This window comes from Suricata suricatta, chromosome 6 (genome assembly GCF_006229205.1).
Source record: "Suricata suricatta isolate VVHF042 chromosome 6, meerkat_22Aug2017_6uvM2_HiC, whole genome shotgun sequence".
NCBI classification, from domain to species: domain Eukaryota; kingdom Metazoa; phylum Chordata; class Mammalia; order Carnivora; family Herpestidae; genus Suricata; species Suricata suricatta.
The window spans coordinates 42,046,315-42,056,235 of NC_043705.1; the positions used below are offsets into that span (position 1 = coordinate 42,046,315).

General features: G+C 42.6%; 1 pseudogene; it reads right to left on the minus strand.

The window, feature by feature from the left end:
• Nucleotides 1–5,648: 5,648 nt before the first annotated feature.
• On the minus strand, nucleotides 5,649–6,664 carry LOC115293679 (annotated as a pseudogene).
• Between the last annotated feature and the right edge of the window lie 3,257 nt (nucleotides 6,665–9,921).

Below are 9,921 nucleotides of genomic sequence, written 5' to 3' on the forward strand. Positions count from 1 at the left end.
CCCCTCATGACTCACTTGCATTCCTCCCTCTGTGATGGGGAACCCCCCCTTCCCCCCCTCCCCAGGGCAGGCTACTCTCAAAGGCAAGCTGTTTTGCTGCTTTATATTCAAATGCCATAGGACACCTCCACCCTGCCTCTGACACACCCCAGGACAAAAAGACCCTGAGGGTCAAGCACCTGGCTCTTAGCCACACAGCTAGTTGGTGATGGAGAGAAATGGGGATCCTGCTGATAAAGAGGAAGGTTCAGAGGAGGAGAGGAGACAGAAATGACAGTGAGAGCTTAGAATAACTTGCTATGGGAAATCAAAAGGCGTGGGCAGCCACGTAGATCTGAGCAAAAACCAGACTTAAGCAAAATGATTTTTTAAGGATAAGCATTTTTGCTGCTGTATGAAGTATACAATAAATTAGCCATGTCAGATTCCTTAGTTTGGCACCTTTTGCTGTTAGAACCTAAAGTGAAATAGCAACAAGAATATTTAATTCTTCTCAGGTCTAATTCTTCTCATCTGAAGAAGTTTCCTCTTATAATTGGTGTCTAACCGATTCTAGGAAAAAAGTTGAAATGAGATCCTTCCCACCCACCCTTCCTCCCCCCCACCACCACTGTTGGTTGTAACAAACTTAAAGCTAGTTTTACAGTTTCACCAGTATCTTAGAAAAGACAAATTTTAGGGGCACCTGAATGGCTCAGTTGGTTCAGCATTCAACTTCAGTTCAGTTCATGATCTCACAGTTCCTGAGTTCGAGCCCCTCATCAGTCTCTGGGCTGACAGCTCGGGGCATGGAGCCTGCTTCAGAGTCTGTGTGTTCCTCTCTCTCTCTACCTCTCCCCTGCTCATAAGCATGCTTTCTCTTTCTCTCTCTTTCTCTCTCTAAAATAAACATACATTTAAAAGGAAAAAAAAAGACATAAGTTACAAACTGAGTGCACAAGAGCTTAAGAGGTTTTTGGGTATTCCCCAAGTCCAAAGTCAGGTTTTAGTCCTGCTTTCCTTAGAAAGGTCCTGCTGCTCTGGCACCCTGAAAACACTTGGAGGCTCCTCACCTTAGATACTCATTTTAAGCAACTGGTGGCAGGGCATTCTCCAGGGAGAGTCATCATTTTGGAGCCCTTCTTCCCAAGTGTGTGCATATTGACCTAGAACAGACCTGTGTTCGTGTCAGACTCTTGGCAAATGTTTGATGGTGACCCTGGCTTTCCAGGCTCAGCCGCTACCCTTAGCTATATTTTGTAGCCTTTCCCCAAAAGGGACAGGGTGAGAAAGGAACTTCAAGACTGGAATTGATTCTGCCTAGCCACCTCCCTTACTACTTATAAAAGGCTTTGCCAATGGGAACATAGGGCAAGACGCACACACCCATGTTTCAGTTACCATCTAAAACCAAAGTTAAATACACTTGGAGCATTCTTCCTGCTGACCAATAAACTGTAGTGTTTCCTTGGAAGACGACTTCCTTTCAGCTGGAGGACTGGCCAACAGAAAGGGATGTGCAGCTCCACAGCGTCCACACAGAAGGGAGACTGGGGAGTAATCTATCAAGAAGAACACAGGAGACTTTGCTAAAAGCGTGTTTGCAAACATGCTCTGTCACACTCACTGCGTATTTATAGGGCCACCACTTGAGTTTTATCAGGACAATAGCACCAGAATCAGCTGAGTGGAGTTCATGGAGATAACGGTTAACCCCCACAAACAAGGTAACCTCTGGCCTCCAACTGGAGAATGAAGGGGAATGTGAATACTTCTATTGTTTGGCCATTTAGCGTGAGCTGACTTTTGCGCTAAGAAACATGTTATGTGAAGGCAATATAAATTTCATCCTGTTTTATGAGGTCTTTTTCCATAATCAATAATGGACTTTACTTTCATAAAATCTTCAGTAACCATGGGTGGGAGTGCACGGCTTGCTGTTTCAATACATTATTATGGTGAATTACATTAGTAGGTTTCCTAACACTAAGCTAATCTGCCTTTGCTCAAATAAACCTTACTTGGTCATGTTTTATTGTTCTTTTGTCATCACTCTGGATCCTGTTTTGCTAATATTTTACTGAAGACCTTGGCACTGATAGTCACAAGAGACATTGGTTTTGGTATTTATTCTATTGCTGTTCCATGGCGGACTTTTGTGCTCATGTGTCCTTTATTCTGTAACAGGAAACCAGTGGCCCTCTTTATCTAGAAAAGTGTAAAAAAACAATTGAGTGATCAATTGATCAAGGTTTATACCTTGTCGTTGGGTAGAGAGGCAGCTTCTCCACAACTTATCTCTTTTTTTCTAGTAAAATTCATCTCTTTAGATTTCCAGACTTTTCTGGGGTCAGCCTTAGAATGCTATCTTTTCTATACATTAAATATTTTACCCAAGCTTTTAAAAAATATTTGAGGGGCACCTGGGTGGCTCAGTTGGTTAAGCAGCAACTTCAGCTCAGATCATGATCACATGGTTTGTGGGCTCAAGCCCCCCGTCAGGCTCTGTGCTGACAGCTCAGAGCCTGGAGCCTGCTTCAGATTCCATGTCTCCCTCTCTCTCTGACTCTCCCCCACTCACACTCTTTGTGTGTGTGTCTCTCTCTCAAAAAGAAATAAACGTTAAAAAAATTTTTAATGAAAATAAAAAATTAAAATAAAAATAAGTAACAATGTATTTGAGTATGATTGACTAAATGAGTCTCCTACAAGATCCTTTAACTTTCTGAGATTCCTTCTATAATCTTTTCTTATTTCATCCATTTCTGCTTTTTCCCTTGCAAAAATAAATGAGCGCTGTAACATTATTCACAGTAGTCAAAAGGTGGAAGCAATGCAAGTGTCCACCAACAGATGAATACATAAATAAACCTGATGTATACATACAAGGAAAATGATTCAAACATAGAAAAGAATGAAAGAATGATGTACGCTAAGTGGATGAACCTTTAGGACATTATGCTAAATGAAACGAGCCAGAGATAAAAGGATACTTTATGATTCTACTTATATGAGATACTTAGAGTAGGCAAATTCATGGAGACAAAAAGATACTAGAATTTACCATGATATGGGGGGAGAGAGAATAGGGAACTATTGCTTATTGGACACAGAGTTTCTGTCTAGAGGAATAAAATAAAATTTTGAAAATGAATAGAGATGATGGTTGTACAACACTGTAAGTATAATCAAAGTCACTAACCTGTAGGCTCTAAAACAGCAAATTTATGTTAAATATATTTTACTACAAAGTATACGAAACACTAATGCAAAAGAATATATGCACCCTTATGTTTACTGTATTTACAATAGCCAAATTATGGAAGCAATCCAAATGTCCATCAATAAAGAAGATGTCATATATATGTAATAGAATATTATTTAGCCATTAAAGATAATGAAATCTTGCTATTTGTAACAACATGGGTGGAGCTAGAAGGGATAATGCTAAGTAAAATAAGCCAGTCAGAGAAAGATAAATACCTTATGATTTCACTCACACATGGAATTTAAGAAACAGAAGGGGGAAAAGAACAGACAAAAAAAACAGACTTATATAGAGAAGTTACCAGAGGGCAAGGGGATGGCAGGGATGCATGAAATAGATGCAGATGAAAAGTATACTCACTTTTTTAAGTGATTTATTTGAGAGAGAGAAAGTAAGTGTGTGGGCAGCGAGAGAGAGATGGGGATGGGCAGAGAGAGAGAGAGAGAGAGAGAACCATGCAGCATCCATGCTCTCAGCATGGAGCCCGATGCAGGGCTCAATCTGACAAACCATGAAATCATGACCTGAGCCAAAATCAAGAGCTGGACACTTAGCTGACTGAGCTCCTCAGGCACCCCAAGAGTGGACTCATCTTGATGAGCACGGACATGGAATTATTGAATCACTATATTGTACATTTGAACTAATATAATACTGTATGTTAACTATACTGGAATTAAAATTCTAAGCGGTTTAAAATTTTTCAAATAAAAATGAGTGTAGCCAACAGTTTCAATGCTTTTTTCAGATGCAACTCAGACTTAGTTTTGCCATTTTAAAAATTCCTACAGCTCATGAAGTTTTGCTTTTATCCTTACTAATGTTTTATTCCGTTTTCTCTAATTCACATTATTTTACAAATTCAGGTATTGGGTATTTAAAATTCACTTAATTTAATTCTTAATTTTAAGTATTTAATGCTATGCATTTTCCTCTGCAATTTGGCACTGTTATACCAAGATCTCTAAACATTCTGCAGTTTCAGTTTCAAGAAATATTTAAACAATGTTCTTTAGTGTCAAAAAGGTAAAGTGACTTTTCTTCTATTTTTTGTTTCTGATTTCATTTGCACTGTCAGAGAATATTATCTATTTCTACTTGGGAGAATTGATGTCCATTTTCTGTATGACTTCTCAGCTTTCCTTATCAGATCATTCAAAGAGTCCATATTCTTATTTTCTCATAGCTTTATCTGTCAGTAGTTAAGAGGGAAGATTTAAGGGGTTTTTTGTTTTGCTTTTTAATTTTTTTTTTTACATGTATTCGTTTTTGAGAAAAACATAGGGTGTGAGTGGGGAAGGGGCAGGGAGAGAGGGGAGACACAGAATCTGAAGCAGGCTCCAAGCTCTGAGCTGTCAGCAAAGAGCCCCATGCGGGTCTCGAAACCATGAGCGGTGAGATCATGACCTGAGCCGAAGTCAGATGCTTAACCAACTGAGCCTCCCAGGTGCGCTTTAAGGTTTTTACTATTCAAGCATTTCCATTTATTCCTGTATTTCCTATAACACTGGCACTGGTTTTCATGACAACTTTTTTGACACATTAAATTTCATCATAAGTTTTATCTTTTGCTATAATCAAATGCCCTTTTTATCTAATTTAATGCTTTTTATTTTGAACACAACCTTGTAGTTACAATTGTGTCTTTCTCTCTCCCTTTCCCTTGCTGTTCTGGCATCTCTGTTTTTTGGCTTATCCTACCCTAAGAAATACCATAGACTGGGTGACCCGAATAACAAAACTGTACTTTCTCACAGTTTCGGAGGCCAGAAAGTCCAAAATGAGGGTGCCTGCATAGTCACATTCTGGTAAAATCTCTCTTCCTGGCTTGGAGACGGCCACCTTCTGTGTCTTCATGTGGCGAAGACCACATTCTAGTTTCTCTTTCTCTTTTTGCGAGGGCACCAGCTCTCAGATCCTTCAACCTCATTTAACCTTAATCACTCCTTAAAAACTCCATCTCCAATATACAATCTCATAGAGGGGTTGGGCGTCAGCATATTAATTGGGAGGGGGACACGATTCAGGCTAGAGCGACGTCTGCCCGAATTTGCACACCTTCAGCCTTTCTGGGCTTTGCTGCTTTGGTCACATCTCCTGTGTTGCACATAATTGAACTCCACACTCTTTGTGAACATGAGTCTCTTAATAGGTAAATGGGACAATTTACATTTACTGTTACAGTCCTATGTCTGGTCAAATTTGGGTACTCATTTGTTTTCTTTCTTAAAGCCTTTGCTTTGGGCCATGATGGAAAAATCTTACAAGTACACACAGAAGAGTAAGACATGATCACAGTTGAAAGTGAAGACAATCTAATCAGAAAGGTTCAACACCTGTCAGCTAACATTGAAGCTCATGTAGTGGGTGGGACATGCTGCAGCGCTGAAAGGGATGCTAATTAGTATTCCTCTCCTTCCTTCCTTACCCCCTTTTTCAAAAGAATCCCCACCAACTTCCTCAGAACCCTTCTCAAGAGCACCCATGTCATCACAGACCTCAGAAAACTCCTTGCTCCATACCGTTACCCACATGCCAGGGAAAAAAGGGACACTTGGCATTCATCAGGTCAAACGTGTGGTCCAGGTGAGCCCATGCCTCACCAATGGCTGTGGTGTTGCTCAACACGCACACAGCTCACTGTACTCTGGCCAGGTCCCCACCAGGTACTACAGTGGGAGGCTGGTAATTAGTGGCCACTTTGAAGCCAGTGCAGCAGCAGTCCACAGACTGCACAGGTCTTGATGGTGGCATGGCCACACTGACATCTTTAAAAAACATGTTGCCACAGTACAACCGGCAGCAAGCCATGTATTTACCACGGTGGGGGTCACATTTCACCCCCTGGTTGGCTGGCTCCAAGCATGCACTGGTGACCTGTGCTATAGAAAGATGTCCATGGTAGGCTTTCTCAGGAGAGAAGACAGGATCATATGCAGCCAGAGGGAAGTGGATGCAGGGATAGGGCACAGGATGGTATGAAATTCTGTGAGACCAACATTCAGGACTTCATCAAATCTGGGTAAAGCCGTGATTTGGGCATTCAATATCAAGGTTTCTATAACAGACACCACAGAGAGCCTCAATGTCATGAAGGAAATCAGACTGCCCCAGGGTGGGATGGGTAGTGAGAACGGAGTTGTAGAACTCAACTACATCTGTGGACACCTGGGGGGCTGGGTAAATGGAGAATCCAGCTTGGACTTCTTCCCATTATCAACAGAGAGATGGTCCATCCACAGGGAGGAGAACCGCTCCCCCTTCGAAGCTGTGGAAACCATGAAATCCTGAAGACATGTGCACTGGTCAGCCAGTTTCCAAAATCAGCTCAAGACAAGGTCAGTGATCTCCGTGCCAATAGTGTAGCACCCTAGGGAATAGTTATGTGCAGCCTGTGACAACTTGCTCAGGGTAAAAGAGCTGGCATAAGTACCAGTGCAAAATCCATCAGTGACAATGGGTTCTAGTTTTACAAACACTGCCCTGGGCAGATGCTTGCCAGCACCATCTCATTGGAAAAGATGAAAGAGTCACCCCCTCCCCTCGACCAGTGGTGTTATTACTCGGCATCTGACCATCAGGCTGACCACCATGTTCCAGACAACACAGCTCCCAGCAGGCACTGCCAATCTGGACACCAGCCTGGCCAGCACGGATGGAGATGCACTCACACGTGGTAGCTTTTCATTTGGAGATTCAGGTCCTATTTAATATTCCAAAGCATTTTAGTAAGTATTATCATCAGGCTTCTTCTTAAAGTATACCAATAATGCATATGCTGCAACTCTTTTGCCTTCCAAATCTTGCTGATTCTCTTCCATCCATTCTAAGTTTGTTCATTTCTAGTTTATTTTTGCTTGCTTCTTAATCCTGTTCCCCTCTTCACTGATGTCAACAGGGTCTGTTCTCCTTTGCATTTATTCCAACATGTCTGCATTTCAATGACGGCTTTATTTTTCTCTTCTGCTTCCTTCCTGAGCTCTAGAAGTTCTCGTTTCATCTCCATCTGTTATATCCCTATTATTTTCCCCAAGCTCTCAATTGCTCTGCTTACATTTGTTTTAAGTTGCCTTAATTCATAGCCATTTAGTTATCATTTTCAACATCTTGGTGGCCACTTCCTATTGTGAAGAACACTTTCGGTCATATATATGCCTGTCCCTCCCCCCCACTCCCCACACCTTTTCTCTTACACCCTCTTTATATGGAACCTGTGCCGGGTGCCTTGCACTCATCCGTCTATTATATACATTCTTCTCAGACTTTGGACCCCATTCCCGTTGGGAAGGGGAGGGGCAGTACTTCTAGGCTAGCAGCCCTTCTCCATGGTTCATGGAGAAACTCATCATGACAGGGTTGTATGTGCAACTGACTTTAGCTGTTCCCTCTCTCCAGCCAACAAATACAGGCAGCTAGAGCAGGGGACATAATTGGGCTTCTCTTCCACCCACCTCACCAGGAGATGGACAAAAATGGCATTTCTGTAGATTTTATTAATTCAGCTCTGCTTTTCCTATTTCTCTGCATGATGAAATAGAGTCCAGGGACCCAGGCTCCCCTTGATCACCACAAATAGATGCCATTCCTATGACTCCAAAGGAGAAATAATTGGTTTCGCCCCCTCAGAATGGCATCTGTTTAAGAAAATGCTTTCCTGCCAACTTTGTCTGAAATCTACACCCAGAAGCACCCCTCCCAGGAACCTTCCTGGACTATATCTGATCTTTACTGCATTGGCAGCACTCCACATGTATTATCTTTTGCAGGTTAGTCTTCAGTTTTATCAAAGGTGACATTCATATTTCTGCCCTCCATTTTTCTTTCTGGCAAATTCTAAGAAGGATGGAAAAATATCTTACATATGTCCTTTTAAATTAAGACCCCAGTATTTACAAAAGATCAAGTTTAACGTGAACACAAAGTGTAACTTAAAGGGGAAAAATGTGCTGGCAGGTAGACGCGTATCCTGAGAACTGATCGTGGAACAGAGGGAACAATTCCTTTACTGGTGCCTCAGCTGGGGATAAAAGAACCATTGTTCAGACTCTGTGTATGTTAATCCCTCCCTTTGAAACTCATTTCCATCCAGCACGCAGGGTTTTGCCTTATACCCCCTCTTAGAATTCTTGGCACTCAAAATACGGTCCCTGGACCAGCAGCATCAGCATCAGCATCAGAAGGGAGCTGGTTTGAAATGCAGAATCGCAGGCCAACCTCTGACTCAAAATAGGAATCTGCATTCTAACAAGACCCCCAGGTGACTCACTTAGGAAGTTTGGGGAGCGGCTCTGCAGGTCTCAGCTCTGGTATAATTTCCCTCCACCGACCCAGCTACCTGAGGCTCCTTTGTGACACACTCCAAAAACATTGCTTCTGAGCTCTCACTCTGTAATTACCCATTTATTAGGATATCTTTAGAAAAACATATTCATCTGTATGTCCCCCACTAAAGTAGTGTCAGGCTCCATGACTATCCCACAACCAATGAATAAATATTTGCTGAGTGAGTACATGCATGCCTACCATATTCTTTTTATGTCTCAGAGCACCTTCGGTGTCAAATGGCCCTTGCTCATTCTCCCTCCAGGGGCCTCCATGCATCGACGTCATCCATGCCTGTATCCACCGGGAACCCCCCAACTCAGCCCTCTGCTTTGGAGAAGGCCTTGCTAGAACGGAGAGAGGAAACAAAGGAATGAATGGATCTCAGAGAATCCAAGAAATCTCATCATTCACTGCGGTGTCCCAGCATCTTATGTACTTGTAAACAGCACAAAGAGATCCTGCTACCTGAGTGTTATTTTGGAAAATCTAACATGACTTCCATATGGGAAGGGAAGACATCTCCCTGCTGGGAGCACACACCCGGCACTGGCAGCCCAAAGGGGATGTGCTGCGCAGGAAGGTCCCAGTGAGAGAGGAGGGGCGGGATGGGGAGGGAGATCCTGCGAGGAGCTTCCCCTGGTGCTGCGCTCATACTCAGCTCCAGGGGCACAACTGTTTCCTTCAGCTGCTCTCACCAGGTGTAGGGGAAACTGCCATTCTCCACTGTAGGGGGCTGTTTTGATGAGCAAGGAACGAAAAGTGACAGCTTGAAACTAGTTTCCCTACGTGGATAATTAAACCTTTACTAAATATAGTAGGTTTAAAATGAATGTTCACAACACTAAAACAGAACACGCATATTCTAAAAATACAGACTCCCTTGCTGTTAAAGCTCTCAGGAAAAGGGGACAGTGAAGCACGATCATGATTTCGTTCTCCCTGACCCCATGAGCCAATGTGTTCCAAGAGGAGGGTCACCACAGGGCAGGGGAGGAAGCCAGAACTATTAGCAGACCCTCCATGACACTCTCAGGAAACTCATGGTAGAAAGTCAAGGCAGGAGAGGTGAGAAGGCAGAAGTGCTCCCAAGGCGCCTGCACCAGATGAAGCCAACGAGCTCGTATTTTTCCAATCAATAAATGCAAATCTTGAGTTCGTATGGGAAAGAAATTTCATTAGCTTTGCATTGGAGTCCATGATGCATTTGTTTCTTTTTTGAAAGAAAGAAAAACTTTGAGGAAAGTAAACTTCCTAGGGAGGAACTTTCCTGAATGATTTCATCACAGATGACCTTGACTCTCCATGACATCAAAAGCAATTACACCCCTATCTCAAAGAAGGCTAATCTC